Below are 21,364 nucleotides of genomic sequence, written 5' to 3'. Positions count from 1 at the left end.
AATAGAGGGTATAATGCTCGACAAGTAAGTAGTCCTTGAAGGTAGTTCTTTGGATATAGAAAGTTCAGTAATGTGTTTCACCTTCTTAGCCACTTCTGATCTGATTTGTTTATTGTAAGTTAGTTTAGAGAAGATGTCTGCAATCTTCTCTGACTCCTTTCTACATCATTTAAAGCTACTCAACAAATTCTCTTTGAAAATCTTTTCTTTTCTTTTGATTAGTGTTATTTTCCATTTTCCTACTTCTTAGACTTAAAAATCCCTGTGATGCCACTTCCCTTATTTTTAAGTATCCCCCAAATTTTGCTGGATATTCTTTTCCTTCTGTTACCTTGGTAAACTTGCCCATACTCTTGACTTAAACTATAGTTTTCATGACTTATTTTCAAATATTGAACTGTTCTAAATTTCTGTCTGCTTGGGGAAGCATCTCCGTTTGACTGGCATATAGTAACACCGACCTTACTTTTCAAAACATTTCACTTCAGTTTTGTTTCATTGTGTTAGAATCTTAGACATAATCTTAACATCTACCTTACTGTTCAAAACATTTCACTTCAGGTTTCTTTCATTATGTTAGAATCTTAGACATAATCTTTCATTCTTTGCTGTCCTGGTTCCTGATACTTCATTTAGCATCAGGTCTTGTTTCCCATATTTAATATATGTCTTAGATTTCCTATTCCATTTACAATTCTTCATCTTAACAATCCAGGCCCTCATTATCTTATATTTGTAATTCAACATCCCCACTTTCCAACGACCTCCTGCCTTTTTTTTTTTTTTTAAAGCTTCCTAAACTTTTCCTGTAGTGGCTTTTAAAATGACAAACCAGGTTGTCAGTATGTGGTGGAGCATGACTCTAATCCCAGCTACTTAGGTTTGAGGCTTTTAATTTTGACCCTGTCTCAAAATTAAAAAATAAAAATAATGTAAGTCAGTGATAGAGCACTTTCCTAACATGCATGAGCCTTTAGTTTCATCCTCTAATACTGAAAAAAAAAAAAAGTACACCAAGTTGTTATAGCTTATTTTCCTTGAATAGGTAGTAAGTATTGCTTTTTATTTATACTCTTAGACCTTTATAGCTCTGGGCATAGCACTAGATGCAGGGGTAATTCTAAGTACTGTTCACTCATTCATTCAGCAACTAATCAACTGAGTAGTTATTGGGTCCTAGTTCTAAAGTAGTGCTCCTCTGATCTTTCCTTACAGAACTTATAGCTAACAGTGTCTGGTGGTAAAGGAAATACTGAGGTGGTGGCATTTGTTTGAAGACCTGGTTGAAGTGATAGAATTAGTTTTCTAAAGATATCAATAATATTTGCACCAAGAAGAAGGAACAGCAAGTGTCAAAGCCCTGAAATGGGACAAGTTTGGAATGTTTGGGGATTTTCAAGGTCATTTTGATTTACATGCAGTATGGAGAGAGTGGTAGGAGATGTAATTAGGCATCTAGCTAATAGAGAGCCTGATAAGCCAGAGTAAATATTGTGAGGTTTATTCTAAGTGAGGGTAAAACCATTATGTAGTTTTGTAGCTGGGGATCTATAGCTTAGTGGTAGAGAGTTTGTCTAGCATATGTGAGGCTCTGAGTTCAGTCCTCAGCACCACAAACAAAACAGAAACACCAAAAACAAACACCACATACAACACACACACACACACACACACCCCATTGTGAAGTCTGAGTAAGAGAGTGATGTGATCGGATTTATCTGCTACTGCATTAAGAACAGAATGGTGTTGGGTGTGAGGTGCACACCTGTAATCCCAGCAACTGGGGAGGCTGACACAGGAGGATAGAAAGTTCAAAGCCAGGCTCAGCAATTTAGTGAGGCCCTAGATGACTTAGCAAGATCTGTCTCAAAACAAATAAAAAGGGCTGGAGATGTGGCTCAATGGTTAAGTGCTCCTGAATTTAATCCCTGGTGCCATAAATAAATAAAGAAAATAGGGAAGCTATAACAGTCACATAGGATAGCAATATTTTGAACTAGTGTAGGATAACTAGCAATAATAAGTGTTTTTGAAATAAGGACAGAGTGAGGAAAAATAGTTGGCAGAATGAATTGGGTAGAAAGTATAAGGTACAAAAGGAACTCAGTTTTGTGTTCAAGTCATGAATTCTCACTAAAATCTCTTTTCCTGAAATGAAAGAATTTTCTAAAAGGCCATATTTTACAGGGATAAACTGGGAATCATTAATAGCTAAGAAAATAGATTAATTTGTAACTTGCTCTGGGTTTATAGTTTATACTGGGTTATTCTCAATTATATTTTCAGTCTTTGATCTGTTCATAAGGATTATCATGTGCCAGTTCTCCTGTATTAAGAATATGACATTTTGGTTCTAAACTGAGCAGCTAATTATAGAGATAAATATATTTACAAACAAAACTCATCTTCCATTTGTGATATACTTGACAGAGTAATTCTCTTCTTAGTAAATACTTGAAAATAAATACAATCTGTAACCCAAATATCCTGTGGCTTATTTTTAAATTTATTGTGTTCACCCCAGGGAGTCACAGATTATAAACAAAAATATAACATCCTATACTATAGCAAATACTGATCTATAAGTAAACCTCAGGTATTTTATGCTTATTTCATGTTATGCCAATTATGCTTTCTGAGTTTTAGATTAACTTAAATATGATGTGTGGCACCAAGAAAAGACAAGTTCTAAACAAACTTTAGTTTTTGAAATTACTTACTCAAATATGATTCAGCTTTTTGCTAATTCTGTCTTCCTGTTTCAGGTTACTCAACAGTGATGTCACAAGATTGACCACGCTGATCACAGTAAGGCCAAAAATGATTCTTTGACTTTTAAGGATGATTTTCTTTTTCTGAGAATAAGAATTGAATTAGAAGATATATACAACTTGAAATTATTATTATTTCTTTCACCAGCCAGTTGAATGTTTACATTTTCAATGAAATATTTTATACTTTTAAATAAATATTTCAATAATATTGCTTTAAAAGAATTTTTAAAATTTTAAAATAAAAATTATTTTAAAATATAACTGAAGTTACATTCCTAATTATTTTAGTATATTTCAGTATGAATCATACTCTGAACATCATCTAATTTTTTAGTTTTCATTTTTAGTAAAATGTGGCAAAAATGTAAGGTGACTCTATATTAGGAAAAAGATATAAAAATAAAATTGCTTGAAACTATCATGTTAGTAAAAATAATTATGGAAACATGTTCTTGAAAGAATTCTCAGGCTTCTTGCTTACTGTTTTCATCAATATTCAAATGATTTATAAAGCATTTCCTTAATAAAGAGTGTTTTTTTGGAGCGGGGCATGCTGGGGAGTGAACCCAGGGCCTTGTGCATTGAAGGCAAGCACCCTACCAACTGAGCTATATCCCCAACCCCAAGAGTGGTTTGATAAAGTGTAGTTCTCTTAAGTAGCTGATACTTTTCCTCTTTAATTTTATTTAAAAGTGTTCTTAATTGTGTGTATGGAAATATGTTACAGAAAAATAAACTTTTTCCAAGGCCTACATCCACATTACCATAAAATTCCTTTTTATAAAAAAATTTTTTAAATTATTTTTTTAATATTAGGAATTGAATACAGGGCCTTGAGCATATGGGGCACATACTGTACCACTGAGCTATGGCCTCAGTCCTGTTATAGAATTCTAACTAGTAAATTCTGAATTACAGACATGAGATTTTACAGGATCTCTGAAAAATCTTATTATATAACAGAAGAATAAGTTTTGAGTAAATTATGTATTCAGTGAACCTACTTCTATAACCCTGTTTTAATTATTCAATAAGTATGGAAACAATAATCATCAGAAGTGTAAATCCACATGTAGATGATCTTTGTATTTATGTTCAAATATTTCTTTTGAAAACTTTTATTAAATTTAATATTTTGCAGGATTAGAGAGAACTTTCGCAGTATTTTTAAAGGCTTTGTCGTATTTTGTTCATTGATGTTTATAGCATGTTCATTTATTTTGTTACGGGGTTATTTTGGCTTTCTCTGGTTTGTAGCTCTTTGCTTGTTTGTTATGTGAGAGGCTAGATGGGGGTCAAACCCAGAAAACAAGTACTCTACCTCTGAACCATAACTCCTGCCTTTGTTTTTTCTTAAGCAAATTTCATTGTCCTAATGAATATTTTACAACAAAATATTAACATATTTGTGTAGTCACCTTCTGTTTAGCATCTGGTGCTTAACAATCAAAAATGTTTAAATCATCATTAGATGAAAACGTTTTTTGTTTTTTTTTTTCCAATTTAAAAATGCTGGCTCCTGCAGTTTATTTTTAGGGTAATATGAGGAAAGTATTTCATTGCAAGTGTTCGAAATCCAAGAATTCCAAAAAGAGACATGATATTCAGTATTATCAGACATTAAATAAGTTAAAGTCTAGGGAATGTTCATTTGAGAGGTTTATAAATGACTAATATTAGAAATCTTTATTTTTGTACTAGTGGCAGAGTTTTGAGACTTTCTCCCTCCCCTTGAGTTAAGAAAAGAGGGTAAATTTCAACATAGATTGAGGTTAAGGGTGCTAATGAGAGTTGTTCAAATGTTGATCATGGGTCTAGAGAAAAATGATTCCAGGAAAGGGCTGATTTATTCAAAGAAAATGGAGCGGTCAGGGGACTAGTCAGAGATCAGCTATGATAATGAGATGACATACTAAGGGTAGAATGTTGTGGTTAGAGAGGGTGATATTATAGAGCTGAAGCTATAAATGGGTATTTATATATTCTGTAATATATACATATTTTTCTCCAATTTTTGGAAGTCAGGAAAATTTCTATTATTTTTCCTCTATGTCACAGTCTATAAAAATATTAAAATCTTTTAAATGAAGCCAGGTGTGGTGGTGCATGCCTGTAGTCCCAGCTACTCAGAGGGGTAGAACAAGAGGATCTCAAGTTTGAAATCAGCCTGGGCAACTTGTTGACATGCTATCTCAAAAGTAAAATAATCATCCTAATTGAAATAATTCTTCTTCCCTAATAGTTTGTTCATACATAAATTTTATTAATTCTTGGTTGCTGATAAAAATATCTGGTGTTTTTGATATTTATTTTAATATACATCTTCGTACTGTACTCAACAAATGCCTGGTGATAATCATCAATACTACAGAAAGTCCTAAATCAATTAGCATCTTTAGTTTTCCAGTATCAAAATTTAAATGAGGAAGATATTTATACATGAAAATCCATGACTGAACTATAGAAAACAGAGTAAATAGGAAGGAGCATAGTTTTTAGAACCAGATATATCAATTTAAGTACTAATACCACTATGTACTACTTATATGATTCAAGCATATCATTCTCTTTGTACGTCAGCATCTTCACCTATAAAATGATGTATTATATATATTTAAAAGGACTGTTATGAGATTTAAAATATAATGTTCATTACCTTTCTTCCCTCTTAACTCTTAAACTTTATGGCTTGCTCCTTCATAGATACATCAAGGAGCATGAAATCAACCATAAAGATCAGGGATATTTCCTAAACATCCAAATTTATGATACTTATACATTGTAGCTCTTTCATGTACAAGTTTTAGTAAATCTATTTTTACCTTCTGCATTACATGTACTAGTGATAACTTTATTGACTTATGTAAGTTCCAGCAAAGAGGCCATTAGAACTATTGTAATGTTATTTTATTTGGGGAAAGGGATTCAGACCTCACTAGAGTGCCAACTTCTTGAAAGGCCAGAATGAACTTTAAAAACAGTTCATATTGTACATATTCCCCTTATAAAATAGTTGAGAAAACCAAGGTCTAGAGGGGTAGTGGTATGCATAATGGTTAGGAACATGGACTTGAGGTCAGAAAAATCTTTTAAGTTTGTACTCTGCTATTTGTTGTATAGCAGCTATAATCTTGTGTCAGTTACTTATTCTGAGATTCAAGATTTTTTCTTCTCTAAAAAAGGGATATATTTGTATCTCAGGAGTGTTGTTTAACTTTACTAAATGAAATAAAGTTCATAAAGCACTTACTATAGAGGATGGCACATACCGAATTCTTTTGTTTTTTATCATACCATCATCACTTGCCTAAAATTATATAATTTGAGAACTTAGACTCAACCTCATTTTGCTTTATTGTATTAAAATTTTTACTATTTTGTGATCATTTCTTATTTCTTTGAAAGTCAACATTTATTAGAAAGCATAATGAAGTGATTCATAGAGTTTTTCTTCTCAAATCTCTTCAAATCCTTTTTCTCCAAAAGTATGAATATAATTTATTTACATGCAGTTTTGTTTGTATATAATTTCATTACTACAGTGCCTATTGTGGTAATATTATTTTAAAAATGTTCTTATTTAATATTTTGCTATATCCTTAATAATCTATTACAAAAATATCTTTATAATTATAGTGATCTTTTATGTTTTCATTAAAATTCCCTTTCTCCATGGTAATTTTATTATAAATATTACCTTAATTTTTTAAAGATTTTATAAATTTTTAACATTGTTCTTTACCAATACAAATATTTAACTTAATAATTGAGATTTAGAGATAATTACTGTACAGTTGTATGGTGTACTCACTATTAGGAATACCCATGTTAGATTATATATTTAAAATGCTAGTTACCTACCAATAACTTAATTTTCTAAATTAAGGTTATATGAAATTTAATCTGGCTAGTAAATCGTTCTCTTCTCACACTTTGTAGAACACCAATGTACACTTTACACTTCTGCTGTAAGATGTGCATTTATAGAAATGTTAGTCAAGGAGTAGATAAGATACAACCAGAAGTGACAATAACTGATTATTTCCCCATGCTGTTGACTTTCCCCCGTCTTCTGTTTTTCCCCAATGTATCAATCTGGAATAAAAATATCATTTCAGTCTCTTAGAGCTAGATATCATGTGACTAAGTTTTGACTAGAGATATATAAGCAGAAGTAGTGTGTGCAATGTTCAGAAAGTATCCTTAAAGGAAGGAGGTACACACCCTTGTTTTTTCCCCTATAAACCATAATATTTGGTAAGTGCTAGGTGCCTAGTGATGTTTTCTTATAATATTAATAATTTTAATATTATTTATGTTTTTCCATTAAATATTTTTAGGAATTATTTTGATACAAGTGTTGAGAAAGGAAGAACAAAGCTAACATTTATTTGTTCACTGCTTCTTAAGATGCTAGGTGCTTTCTGTTTGAACCTTTAACAATTTTTGAAGATATAGTATTACATTTTTAGGTGACTAAACTGAGATTTGGCAAGGTTAAATGTCTTTCCCAATATGTTCTCTGTGGAAGTTAAGTCATGATTTGAAAAGTACAAAAGTCAACCATTTCTAGAACAAGTCTATTCTGTATTAGCTAACCTTTATTTTTCTACTGTTCTAATACCAAATGTGAAGTTATAGTCAATTTTTAAATATCTTAGGCGAAATATAGCAACAGTGCCAAAGCCCAAAGTAAAAGTCTACATATACGTTTCTGTATTTTATGGAAACCAATAAATCTAAAAGTATTAAAAATATTAATGAAGTTATAAAATATGTCTTAAATGTTTTGCTTTTGAATTTTTTGAACAATAACTTCAAAATTATGCAACAACCATTTTAATTACTTTATATAGATTTATTTTACATTGCTATTCCTAAAATGTTTAGTTGGATAAAAGAAACCTTCCATATACCCCTACGTATCTCCTCTAATGATTAATAGAGTTTTAGCTCATGTAATATTTTATATATGAGTGGTCTCTGGTATAAATGATCCCAAAAGAAATTAAACTTCCTTTGAATATGTGAAAGTGTCTAATGTTACACAGTCACATGATTTTATTATCTGAAATCCTAAATAAATTCCTACTTAATATATCTCCCTAAACAGAAACATTAACAGGTCCAGGAATAATTATGAAGTGTTAGAGGATATAAAAGAAAACCCAGCTCTGCTTTGGTTTGATGGTTCTTATTGTAATCAACACAAAGTCTAGCACATATATAAACTCTTATAGAGAAGAATATTTTCTAAATTAAGGTTATATGAAATTTAATCTGGCTAGTAAATCATTCTCTTCTCACACTTTGTAGAAAACCAATGTACACTTTATACTTTTGCTGTGAGATGTACATTTATAGAAATGTTAGTCAAGGAGTGGATAAAACACAGGTGTGGTCTGCAGAAATTGTTTATAGAGATGGGAATATGGGTGTTGTAGACTGTCCTATGGGATATCTGATATTTTTGTTCTTTTTCTATAAATATACAAAAAAATAACTGGAAAAGAAAGGATTTTGAGAAAAATGAAAACTTCTTTGTCGTTGTTATATAGCATCAAAAGTTTACTGAAGTGGGGCTAGGGTTGTAACTCAGTGGTAGAGCACTTGCTTAGCATGTATAAGGCACTGGGTTCAATTCTCAGCACCACATATAAATAAATGAATAATAATAAAGGTCTATGGATATCTAAAAAATATTTTAAAAAGTGTGATGCTTCCTTATGTGAATACATTCTTTTTTCTTTTCTTTTTCTCCCCTTCCCCTCCCCTCCTCTCCTCTCCTCTCTTCTCCCCTTCTCTCCCCTCCTCTCCTCCTCTCCTCTCCTCTTCTTTTTCTCCTCCCTTCCCCTTCTCTTCTCTTCTCTTTTCGTATTAGGCATTGAACCCAGGCCTTACATGTGCTAGGCAAGTACTTAGTCACTGAGCTATATCCCCAGATTATTTTTTTCTTTCATTTTAAGACAGGGTCTTGCCAGCTTGCCCAGGTTGCTCCAAAGTTGCAGTTCTTGTCTTCAACCTCCCAAGCAGCTATAATTACAGGTGTGTGCCACTGCATCTGTCATGAATACATTTATAATGCATTCTAAAAAATTACATCGATAAGTATCTTGCCATCACAATGCAAGGGAGTATGTATAATCTTAGAGTGTGCAAAGAATACCATATCTAATGCTTGCAGTTATATTCTTTGATTTCCTTTCTCCTCAAAAGAAACCCTTCAACTTTTGTTCATGAAATTTATGACTTTTGTTTCTTCATTGCCCTTACCACTGAGTATATCCCTGTGTGTCTTTGTTTTACCCTAGTAGCTTTATATTTTCAGTGTCAGCTTTAGGGAAAGGAAATTTCAGAAACTGTATATATTTGACAATAAATTCAAATGTCACAATTCACTTAAAATATAATGCATAAAACCTCTGGATCCCCAAAGTTAGAAGTAATTTCCCAACCATTTTCTCCCTTCCTACTATTTGATATTTTTGTTATAGTAATATTCTTCAACACTGGGGTTCTTGAACTTAAGTGTGTAAATATATTCTCTTTAGTGGGAAAGAGAGTTTCTGTAAGAATTTTAAAATTTCAATGTTAATATGAACATACTCTTAGATCATCTAGGATGCCCATCTTATAACCAATTACTAAGCATTTTCAGGGTATATTTTGTTTATTATTTCTGTCTATTGAGAAAATGGCAGATAGATTTGGTTATGTAAATGGTTCACTTGTACCAAGTGATGACCTGATGACATCAGAATGATCTAAATCAAAGTATTTTAATTAGAGAAAGAAATGGTGGGGATCTAAAAACATTCAAGGCACACAAGACTATAGCAATGTTAAATCCAAATGCAATTGGAAAATAATGGCAAAGTAACAGTCAATAACACATTCGTATTTTCTATTTTTTTAAATTATTATATCCATTACGGTGATCTGTGATCATTTATGTTTGTATTACTAGTTCTGCAGCACAATGGACTCCACCCATATTAGCCAGGAAACTTCTTTTTTTCTTTTTTCAGTATTTTACAAAACTGTAACTTTTTGTACTAAAGGCAATTTGAGAGGCATTGATCCCAGGGAAGAGGAGAAAAAGGCAGGAGGAGCCAGAAAGGAATATGGAAAGTAAGTAAAGATACCATCTCCTACCTCTGGAATATTGCCCAAAGGCAACAATATTCCTTTACAATTAAGTGGAGGTAAAACTGGCATAAATTAAAATTCTCTAGAATAATATAACAAGTATATTTTCTACTTTTCCATTTCTGTTATGGTAGATTTTTATATTATGTTTCTACAACATAATGATCACCTGTCTTGTTGACTTCTTTAATGTCTTATTTCGTACTTAAATTGAATTACCTATTCCTGAATTTCAAAGCATTTTAGCCTTGTCCTATCTATGTAAATTAATTTCCTTTTACTTTCCAACACACATCCTTTTATTGTGAGAACACTTTTTTTCAGCCACAAAGATGATGATGATTTTGTCTGCATGTCTTTTTCTATACATTTCCTTTTCTTTAAGTGCTACTACCTCTCCTTATCCACTATCAACACATTCTTCTCATGGTCTTGTGGTCTGTTTTGATAGCTACAGCCTTCCTTAAGATTCCTTTTCTCTCAACTTGTAATCTCTTTTTGTAGCCTCCCAGACCTTTCTTTTAGGTTAGTACCTTTTATTTCCAGTTCTCTATATGGCATTTGTACCTGGCTATTCCACAGTCAACTTAATTCAACATATCCATATCTAACTTGAACTCCTTTTCTTTTAATTTCTCACAAACCTTTTCTTCTTTATAAATTCCTTATATTGATCAATAATATCAACATTTTCTTAACCACTCAAGCAAAACATTAGTTATCTTCAACTATGTGAAAAACTCACATCTAATCTTATATAAAATTCTGTTGATTCTCTAGTTGGATTATAGTAAGAAGTTATGTTTGTGGAATGCTTACTGTTTGCGTGGTACTGATTTAAACATTTGGTTTATTTAATCCTCTTACTTTTGAGTTAGACCTTATCGTTGTCCCTGTTTTGCCTAAGAAATACAGTATGTATTTGCTAACAGAAGTATATATCACTATTATGAAGCTATCCGGAGAAACCAAAACAAACAAATATGATCAAGCCTGATTTACAAGAAATAAATAAAAGAGCATATTAAGTGATATCACTTAATATGGTAGTGGGGGGATATTAATCAGAAACATTCAAACTGTGGGAGACTCTAAAACCTAGTGTCTTTGATAAGAGAATTAAGGGAAGAAACTAGAGGTATATCTCAGTTGTATTCTACATGCTTAGCATGCATGAGGCCCTGGACTCAATCTCCAACACCAGAAAAAAAAAAAAAAAAAAAAAAAAAAAAAAAAAAAAAAAAAAAAAAAGATTAGTATTGGGCTGAGATGGAAGCACCTACAGATTGAAAGAGACTTTAGAGTTACATGAGCCAATTCCAAGGTATGGATCTTATTTGAGTTCAAATTTAAACAAACAAACAAATTAAAAATATTACAAAGAAATGTGTACACTGACTATGTATTTGGTATTAAAAATTTGTTACAAATTGTTTTATATATGATAATAATTTTGTGTGGTAAAAAGAACAAATCTGTACCCCAGTAAAGAATAAGCATCTCTCTCAGAGACAGTCATTTTTTTAAAATACCTTTATTTTCTTTCTCTTTATGTGGTGCTGAGAATTGAACCCAGTGCCTCACACATGCTAAGCAAGCACTGTACCACTGAGCAGCCCCTCTGAGACAATCTTAAGGGGAAAAAAATCAGTTTTTACTCGGCTTCTCTGATAAAAGAGACTTAGACTTTGCTAAAGGAAGTGACAGAACATAGAGCCAATATAATTAACACATCTAAAATAAATTTTCTTGATTTTGCTAATCTACATTTCTCCAGCAAACAAAAATTCATTATTGTTGATTATTGTTTCATAACTTTCTCAGTATTTGGTGTATGTTTCACAGAAATATGGAAAATTCAAGGAAATAAAAACTAACATTTCTAGAACTGTGTAAAAATGTTGATGATAGACATAATAATAAGCAATTGTCAACATTTGAATGCTTAATTGTGTCAGGAACCCCTTCATGAGTTTATTGCTTAACAGATTTTGTCCCCCTAATAACTTTGTGAGGAGGTAAAATCATTATCCTCATTTTACAAGTGGGAAAACAAAGCTATTGAGAAGTACAGCAATTTTCCCAGTGTCACGTGACAGTCAGTGAAGTTCTGGGTTCAAATTATGACATTTGACATGGAGCCTAAATCTTTTCTTTTATGGCACACTGCTTCTTTTTTTTGCCATGGTGCTAGATGCTTTTAACATTAATCTCATTCATTTTATTAATCTAGTGATACCTTAATTTCTTATTTGAAAAGTATGATTTTGTCAGGTATGGAATTCTTAGTTGGCAGGATTTTTTTTTTTAACACTTGTTACTATGTCTTTCACTGCCTTTGACCTTCATGATTTCAAGTGGAAATTGACTGTTAAATATTGGAAATTCCTTGTTTCTTCTCCCTTACTGCTTTTGAGATTCTTTCTTTGACTTTCAACAGTTGATTATAACGTATCTTGGTGTGGATCACTTTGAATTCATCCTACATGGAGTTTGTTGACTGTGTTCAGAATATGTAGATTCATGTCTTTCCTCTAATTTGGGAAGTTTTCACCAATTATTTCTTCAGATATTGATTCTGCTTCTTTCTTTGTCTCTTCTCATTTCTGCACACTGAAAACAAACATGTTGGCCCACTTGTTCATGTCTCACAGGTTCCATGGACTTCGTTTGCTTTTCTTTATTCTTTTTTTCTTTTTGCTCTTTATATTAGATCATCTCAGTTGACCTCTCTTCAAATTGGCTGGTTCTTTTTTTCTGCCTGCTCACATCTTCTCTAACCCCTCTACTGAATTTTTATTTAGGTATGATATTTTTTCTTTAGCTCCAGAATGTGTGTTTATTTCCTTTTAAAATTTCTCTTTGCTGATATCCTTATTCATACATTGCTTTCCTTTTTTTTTGTCCTTTGTCTATGGTTTCCTTAAGCTTTTTGAATGTATTTTCAAAAGGGAATTTGTTACTAGTAGACTTGCCTTATGAGAAATGCTAATGGGAGTTCTTCATGCTAAAATGAAATAACTGTAGATGATAACGTAAGACATCTGAAGAAACCAAAAACTCCAGTAAGTGTACTACATAGGTAAATATGGAGGAAACACAGAACATTGAAGGAAAGAGTACAAAGCCAGTGTCATTGGAATACAGAGAGCAAAGATTATGGTATGAATTCAGTAACTAGAAGATATAGGCTATACAGGACCAAAATAAGAATTTTTGTTTTCTTAACCCTAACAGTAATATGAAATGTTAAAAGTATGTTTAAATTATCAATAACCCCTGCCTTTTTTTTTTTTTTTTTTGATGCTGGGTATTGAACCCAGGGTCTTATGCATTATAAATATACATGCTACTACTCAGCTATACCTAGGCCCCCAATTTCCTAATTTTAATTGAAACTTAGATTTAGGAATTTTCTCAAGATCATACAGTGAGTAAATGGTAAAACAAGAATTATGACTCAAGAATGTCCGTATTTAACATCTGGACCACCTCATTTCTTAAAAAATACAAATCTAGAAAATGTGTAAGAAATCATAAGCTTGAAATTTCTGTAAGTTATTTTTTATTTCAACAGACGATTAGTTGAATACCTACTATGTTTGAAGGATATGGTTTTACCCATTGTAAATATAGTCAATTATATTAATTTTTTATCTTTGCTTATGACCTGTTGCTTCTCAGTTAAATTAGTGAACCTGAGTGATCAACAGTGCTTATTACAACAGATGTATTCTATCTGCTTTTAGGATTTCTTCAACCTTTCAGTTCCTGCCCTCTAATGAATTAAAATGAAGGCTAATTATTTAGTAGTTTCCAAGTATTATTTTATTAGACTTACTAATATTATGGTCCAGCTGGGTACAGTAGCATGCTTCTGTAATCCTAGCAACTCAGGAGGCTGAGGCAGAAGGATTGAAAGTTCAAAGCTAACCTCAGCAACTTAGTGAAATCCTGTCTCAAAAAGAAAAGTAAAACAGTGCGGGGGGGCACTCAGATGTAGCTCAGTGGGAGAGCACTCAGTACCAATCAATCAATCAGTGACTGTTCCAAATTGACATAATTAATAAGGGTCAAAACTAGGTGTGTTAGTCAGTGTTTCATCACCATGACCAAAATCCCTGACAACAGATTTAAGGAGGAAAAGTGTATTTGGGGCATATGGTTTCATAGGTCTCAGTCCATGGTCAGCCAGCTCATTGCTCTGGGGGAAGGTTGTGGTGGAGGAAGGCTGCTCAGTTTATGACAGCTGGGAAGAAAGAGCAAGTAAGGCACCAAAGACAAAATATAAACCACAAAGGCATGCCCCAGTGACTTCCTTCAGCTATACCCTATCTGTCTACAGTTACTGCTTAGTACAATAGTCTTTTCAAATTATGAATACATCAAATGGATCAATTAACTGATTAGGTTACAGTTCTTATAATCTAATCATTTTAGCTCTGAACATTCCTGCATTGTCTCAGACATGTGCTTTTGGAAGATACCCCCTAGACCATAATTCATGTTTCTCTAACTAAAAACCATGTTGTTTCTACTGTAGTGCACTCAGAGAATATAAAACTACTTTGTGTTCAAGATGTGATAGATATATTTTGAAGCAGAAACAATAATGCTGAATAAATACTTGCTAGCTGTTCATATGATAGAAATAATATGGAATAAAAGAATAAGCCATTGTACTATGGTTTAAATGTTCCCTCCAAAATTCATGTTGAAATTTAATTATTATTGTAACATTATTAAGAACTCAGACCTTTAAGAGATGATTATGTTTGGGGCACTGACCTCATCATTTATTAAGACCTTTAACATGGAAATTTATTTATAAAGAAGGGAGTTTCACTGTTTCCCCTACCACACTGTTTCTCCTCCCACACACATGCATACTCTCTCCGTGATGCCTTCACCATGTTGTGATGCAGCAAGAAGACCCTCATTAGATGCAGCAATTTCATCGTGTACATTCCATCCTACAGAACCATGATCCAAGTAATTTTTTTGTAATTTACCCAGTCTGGGCTCTTCTGTTATGAAGTGGAAAATCCACTAAGACACAGTGTGTGCACTGAGTTAATTTTGTAAGAGACATTCTTAAACCAATTTATACACTTCCAGTCTCTGTCTTATTTTTCTTCTTGTATACTTTGGTTAATAGTATTAAGAGAAGAGACATGAAGCAACTCATCAAAAGGAAAGTTGTTTACTCTCAATGATTCTGCTTGGCAAAAATTCCCTCAGTAGAAATTGTGAGCTATTCATTAACTTAATCAATATATGGTGTGCCTGTATTCAGTTACTCATTCATGCATTTGTTTATTCATTGGTTTATAGTGATTTATGAATCTATAGACCGAGAATCAAAGGGAAGAGTTTAGAAAGTTAAATTGTATGAACTCTAGGCACAGACCTCAAGAGAGTGCAAACTTATAAATAAAGGCAGAGTGAACTCATGTCAAGATATGACATAATTTAGGATATAAGTATGCTAAAAGAACTGAAGAAACTGAAGGAGAAAGGGTCATTTCCTTCTTAACAGTTAATATAAATTTTTAATAAAAAGGATAGTATGGTATTGTACAAAGGATTTAAGATAGAAAAAGTATAAAAAAGATTATGATAAAAGAAAAATAACAGTAGCAATAGCAACAGCAGCATCGTTTCAAGTGAGGATAGCAAACCTGTATATATATATTCAACCTTTAAAGTGAATTGCAGAACTTTTTTCCCTGAAACTGGCTTCTTCTTACAGGAAATTTTCAAAATAGAAAAGCCTTTGTGAGATTCAAGGAGAGTATGGTAGACTTCTGATGAAAATGATTGATTTAATGTACATGTTTATCTCAACTAACTGCTAAGGCCCTGCTAGTTTGATAGAAAAAGATTTTTAAATAGGTATAATCAAAGAAAAAGGAGAGGAATAACAACACTCTGGAAGTTGGAGAAATGAGTATTAATTGATTTACTAGATTGAGACAACTAAATAACTAAATAATCAGCTAACAGTGATTAAACCAAGAAAAACATAGTTAACATCTTTGAAACCTCTCAGCAGTGAGCAGTTTTAGGTCTTTCTGGGGAGAAGGGGTTCAGTTACTGGTATAAGTGAAATTCAACATACCAAAACTTTATGAAAATTTATAATGTTTATTAAAATTCATTAAATAAGAAAAGTTTGTTTACCCAATTAACTTCCTCAGATCTCTTTCACTTTTAACACGGTCAGGTAGCAGTTCCTCAGTCATATACTAGAAGACTAAAGTTTATCCTTTGGAGTGCATAAAACTGAGTCTTGGACTTAGGGAAATGAAACACCTGTCTGGTGATCTTAAGTATATTCACATTGTTGTGCAATCATCACTGTCATTCATCTCCAGAATTCTTTGCATCTTATAAAACTGAAAATCTGTGCCCATCAAACAATAACATCCATTCTTTCTCTCCTCTAGATCCTGACAACCACCATTCTATTTTTCTGTTTTTATTAATTTAATTTCTCTAAGTACCTCATGCAAATGAGGTCATATAGTAATTATCTTTTTGTGACTGGTTTATTTCTCTTAGTGTAATGTCCTGAAGGTTCATCCACATAACATATTCCAGAATTTCTTTTTTTTTTTTTTAGATTATTTTCATTTAAAAAAAATTGTTCTAATTGGTTATACATGACAGTAGAAAGCATCTTGACATATTGTACACAAACGGAGCATAACTTCTCATTCCTCTGTACAAGGTGCTGAGTTACACCAGTAGTGTGATCATACATGTATATAGGGTAATAATGTCTGTCTCATTCTAACGTCCTTCCCATCCCCACTGCCCCACCCCTCCCCTCTGCACAATCCAAAGTTCCTTCATTCTTCCCTAACCACCCTCCAAACATCATGGATCAGCATCTGATTTTCAGAGAAAACATTCAACCTTTGGTTTTTTAGATTGGCTTATTTCACTTAGCATGATATTCTCTAGTTCCATCTATTTACCTGCAAATACCATAATTTTATTCTTCTTCTTTAAGGCTGAGTAATATTCCATTGTGTATATGTACCACATTTTCTTTATCCATTCATCTATTGAAGGGCATCTAGGTTTGTACCAGAATTTCTTTAAGGCTGAATAATATTCCTGTGTGTGTATGTGTTTTCCAAATTTTGTTTATGTTTTCAGTTTTGAATGGACCCTTGGGTTACTTCCATTTCCTCACTATTATGTAATATTTTAAAATAGCAATATTTTAAAATCATGGTTTAATTTTGTTTATTAAGCATAGATTAAAATTTTACATTATGGCAACATTTAAAAGTTAAAAACTGCTTTCATATGCTATGTTTGAAGTTCTTTCAGTGTCATCAAATAAACTGGTTTGTTTTTATTATTTTCGTACTCATTCAAGAATTACATCATTTGACTTTTCATATAAAAATTATCATTACGTCTCCTCTTTTTAAGATTGGGTTTTGAATAAAGACATCTTTTTTTTTTTTTTCTTTTTTGTGGTGCTGGGGATTGAATGTGAGGCAAGCACACTACCAACTGAGCTATATCCCCAACCCAAACAAAGACATCTTAATGTGCTATGTAAGAACTTTGGATAAAAGCAGCTGAGGAATTTAATGAAGATTTTCTTGAAGTGAATTTGCTGAGTTGTCGTTTTATGTCCTTCAGTGGCTTTCATTTCTCTGTCAATACACCTTATGCTTCTACTCCTCAATAAATTAAAAAATGTAAAAACATCAGAACTATCATGTAAACTAATATCATTGTTTACCTGTGTTTTACAGTCATTGGGTATTCTAATCTGATTGCTACCACTACACATGATATGCATTATAGTCTTCAGAGGCCTGTTTTTTGTTTATTACTAAGAAATGTATTATCTTTTTTATTATTAAAAATGAAAATTAAACATACTGTTTCCTCATTTAATAAAAATATGAACACTTCGAAACATTTTATGAAACTCTTTGAGATGTTTCTGTTTAAAGTATCAGATTGTGAGCTCCTTGTAGACAAAACTACCTTATATCTCATGTCTGTTCAAGGTTGGAACTTAAGCCCTCAAACTTGTTTAAATAAATATTTGTTCAATTGAATGAGTTTTTAATGTGTTTATAGTTGCTCATGGGATCCACAAATTTGTGTACAGTATAATTTTTATATACTGCAATTCAGTTTTATTTTAAATTATTGTTTTCTAATGTGCCATTTAAAAATAAGTCACTAATATATGAGGATTTGGGAATCAATTACCAAATCACCATCGCAGCAATAAACCACTTCCACCTTATGGTTAACGCTGGCTAAGGAATCAAACAATTGTAGTAACTCCAGACCTCTTCTTAACAAGGGTTTTGCTATGAAAGATGGAAAAATAATTGGTTTTACTTTAGTTAAACGTTAGTAATAGAAAATATTGTATCTTTAAAGAGAGCTGAATTCATCATATGAAGTTGTATTTGCATTTTCATATCTTAACACTAAACATATTTAATCCATTTAATTGTCTTATTTTAAGTACTATACCATAACAGTTGTACATGCTGAATATTGTTTTTTTAGGGAAATATTTTTTAAAAAATAATATTTGTTGCCAATGGACCTTTATTTTACTTATTTATATGTGGTGCTGAGAATTGAACCCAGTGAGTGGCACATGCTAGGCAAGCGCTCTGCCACTGAGCTACAACCCCAGTTCTGCATGGGGAACATTGAACTTATTTAGTTGGATAAAGTTTGCTATTATCATATTCTTCAAATAAAAGTATATGTTACTATGAAATAAGTGATTTTAGAGATAAAATTTCATTAATGCATAGAAATATTTTTTCCCAAAGAATAAGAATTTATCATGCTTGAGTATCTGTAACATGTGCCAATTTAATTATGTGTTTATTTGAGCATAATGTTAATTTTAAGTTAGGACTGCAGAATTAAAAGTAATAAACTCTGGCATATGATTTTTTTTTTTTTTTTTTTTTTTTTTTTTTTTTTTTTTTTTGCAGTACTGGGGATTTGAACCCACGGCCTTGTGTTTGAGAGGCAAGCACTCAACCAACTGATCTATATCCCCAGCCCTGGCATATGATTTTAATTTATTATCAGCACACTTTTTGAATGAAAGAAATAAGATAAATTACCATAAGTTAAATTCCCTGTTATATATTTGTTAAAAATTAGAATTTTATAGAAAATTAGAATTGTTTTCTAATTTAAAAACTATTTTTTGAGTAAGAATCTTCTCAGAATACAATTTAAATTATAATTTAATGTTTTGTAAAACAAAATTGGTTTCCTTTTTGGCTTTATAAATCCCTCCAAAAACATACTTTTAAAATCCTCTTTATATTTGACATGATGCCATAGAAATACATAGGAAGTTTTTATTTGGAATTATGGGGAAACATTATGTGAAATTAATAGTATGCAAAATGAACACTTTTAATTTGAATGTGGCCTCTTTTTAAATTAGGAAACCCCCTCATAATACATTTTTCTTTTCACCACAGTTTCAGATTAGATTAGACTAGATGTAATTAGATTGGGTCAGTATAAAGTTACCTTTTCTTGGAAATGATGTTAAGTAATGATTTCCTTGGTATGTAGCTTGGTCTACAGTAAAAGGAAGTTTTTTTATTGTTTATATGTGCATTCACTTTTATCTCACCAATAAGGTTTTGATATGCTTAAATATGGAAATTGTATCTCTTTTGGCTTCTTCCTAGTTCTTACTAAAGGATATTTAATGAATGACCAGTTAATGGCCGACACAGGATCAGGAGTGCAAGGTTAATTCTGAAATTTCAGATTCTGCCTTCAGTTTTGTGACAGTTGTATCATTTCTCATATCTGTTGGGTTAAAGTGATCATTCTTATTTTTTATAATAATGAACTTTATATATTTCTCAACTTTTCATATGTATAAAAATATTAAATCAGCAAGGATTAAGACTATTTTAAAAGATTGTAACTTCGGGTTTGTGGGAAAATTAAGATAATGTGTTCATATAAAGCTAAAAAGAATTTAAAAATGCTTCTTAAGTCCTATATTTTCATTTTGAAAAACCCAAATTTCAGAGTGACTTGGTCTGTATTAAATAGCTAGTTTAAGGTAGAGACTCTTGTATGAGGATCTAATTGAGTTCCGTGTTTGTTTCTGAAAATTAGGTGACTTTATTTCTTTTAATGTATACTCTCTTTCTCTTTTATTGTTTTAGAAACTGGATCACATTTCAGGCTTCTTTCTCTTCATAGTATCACCATTTCCCACATCAAGATATGAACTCCTGGCATCACTTTGGATTACTGTCTTTCTTCTGGCTCCAGATAATCAAAACTTAAAAGTGCCAGTGATCTGTCTTCAATATCTTTTACAACCTTTGTTTTCCTTTCATTCCCATTACTATCCTATTCAGTTCATGCTTAGATAGTTGTATTAGTTTACTTACTAGTTTCTCTGTATCCAGTATCATGTCTCCTCTTACTCATTGTGGATAACATTGCCACATTAACATATCTGAAATCATGATTTCTTTTTTACTAGTATGTTTATGTTATTCTCCTTTTCTGGAAAATTCTCACTGCCTTTTCATGTATATGTATATCCTTCAAGACCCAACTCAAATCTTATTTTCTTCTCAATACTGGCCTAAAGGGAGTACAGTGTGCAAAATCTGGAGTCAGGTAGTATCTGTAATCATTTGACATCTGAACACATGGTATCCAATTATCATAAAGTGCTAGAGGAGAAGAAGAATTTGGATGTCATTTATTCTCATCCTTACTTTTGAATAAGTGGTTTCCTGGAGCTAAAAGTATTTGAAGGGTTCGGGGTAGAAATGTAAGTAGACTAAGTCTTCTAACCCCTTAATTCCAGAATTCTTTCTTGTGTAACCCTTCCTCTCACTGTGAAGTGCCTTGTCTTTTTAGATGTTTCATGAGTAAATTTATTATTTCACTAGCTTGAGGCCAAAAATCTTGTTTTACTCTTTTGTACTTCCCATAATATTTTACACATCAATAGGCCTTAATTCACTCTTTATTTGTAGAGAATAATTACTTTCAGATAAAAGTAACATTTTAAATAAAATTTTATTTCCATTTGTACAGATATTAATGGCCAAGGATTATACTGCTTTTTGTTTAAAAGGGATGGAAGATATGTTTTTAATAGTTCTTGGTTGTTAACATTGATTTCCAAGGCTTTGTTAAACAAAATTAGTGGGAAATAAAAATATAATTGAAAAATTTTCTGGTTGTATTTTTACTGCTAGGGAAATAGGTTTCACTTGTTTACAATGTTAAAAACACTGACTAGAGTATAAAACTAGAAACTTTTTCAACATTTTTCATTGTTTTAATGTTTTCAATTTCTAAGGGAATAAAATGTTTTATAAAAAATAATTTAGAGGGGTGAGGATGTATCTTAATGGTCGAGCACTTGT

General features: G+C 31.7%; 1 long non-coding RNA gene across 1 annotated transcript in view; it reads left to right on the top strand.

The window, feature by feature from the left end:
* LOC124980461 (uncharacterized) overlaps positions 1–21,115 on the top strand; it is a 144,787-nt gene extending 123,672 nt beyond the window's left edge. The window contains exons 6-7 of the long non-coding RNA XR_007107808.1: positions 2,766–2,808; positions 20,138–21,115. This is a non-coding gene — a long non-coding RNA (uncharacterized LOC124980461). The remainder of the gene's footprint in view (positions 1–2,765; positions 2,809–20,137) is intronic.
* Positions 21,116–21,364: the final 249 nt, after the last annotated feature.

Source organism: Sciurus carolinensis, chromosome 3, assembly GCF_902686445.1.
Source record: "Sciurus carolinensis chromosome 3, mSciCar1.2, whole genome shotgun sequence".
Lineage (NCBI taxonomy): Eukaryota > Metazoa > Chordata > Mammalia > Rodentia > Sciuridae > Sciurus > Sciurus carolinensis.
Note: the sequence above shows the minus strand (reverse complement) of the source record. Positions and strands in the feature narration are given on the sequence as shown.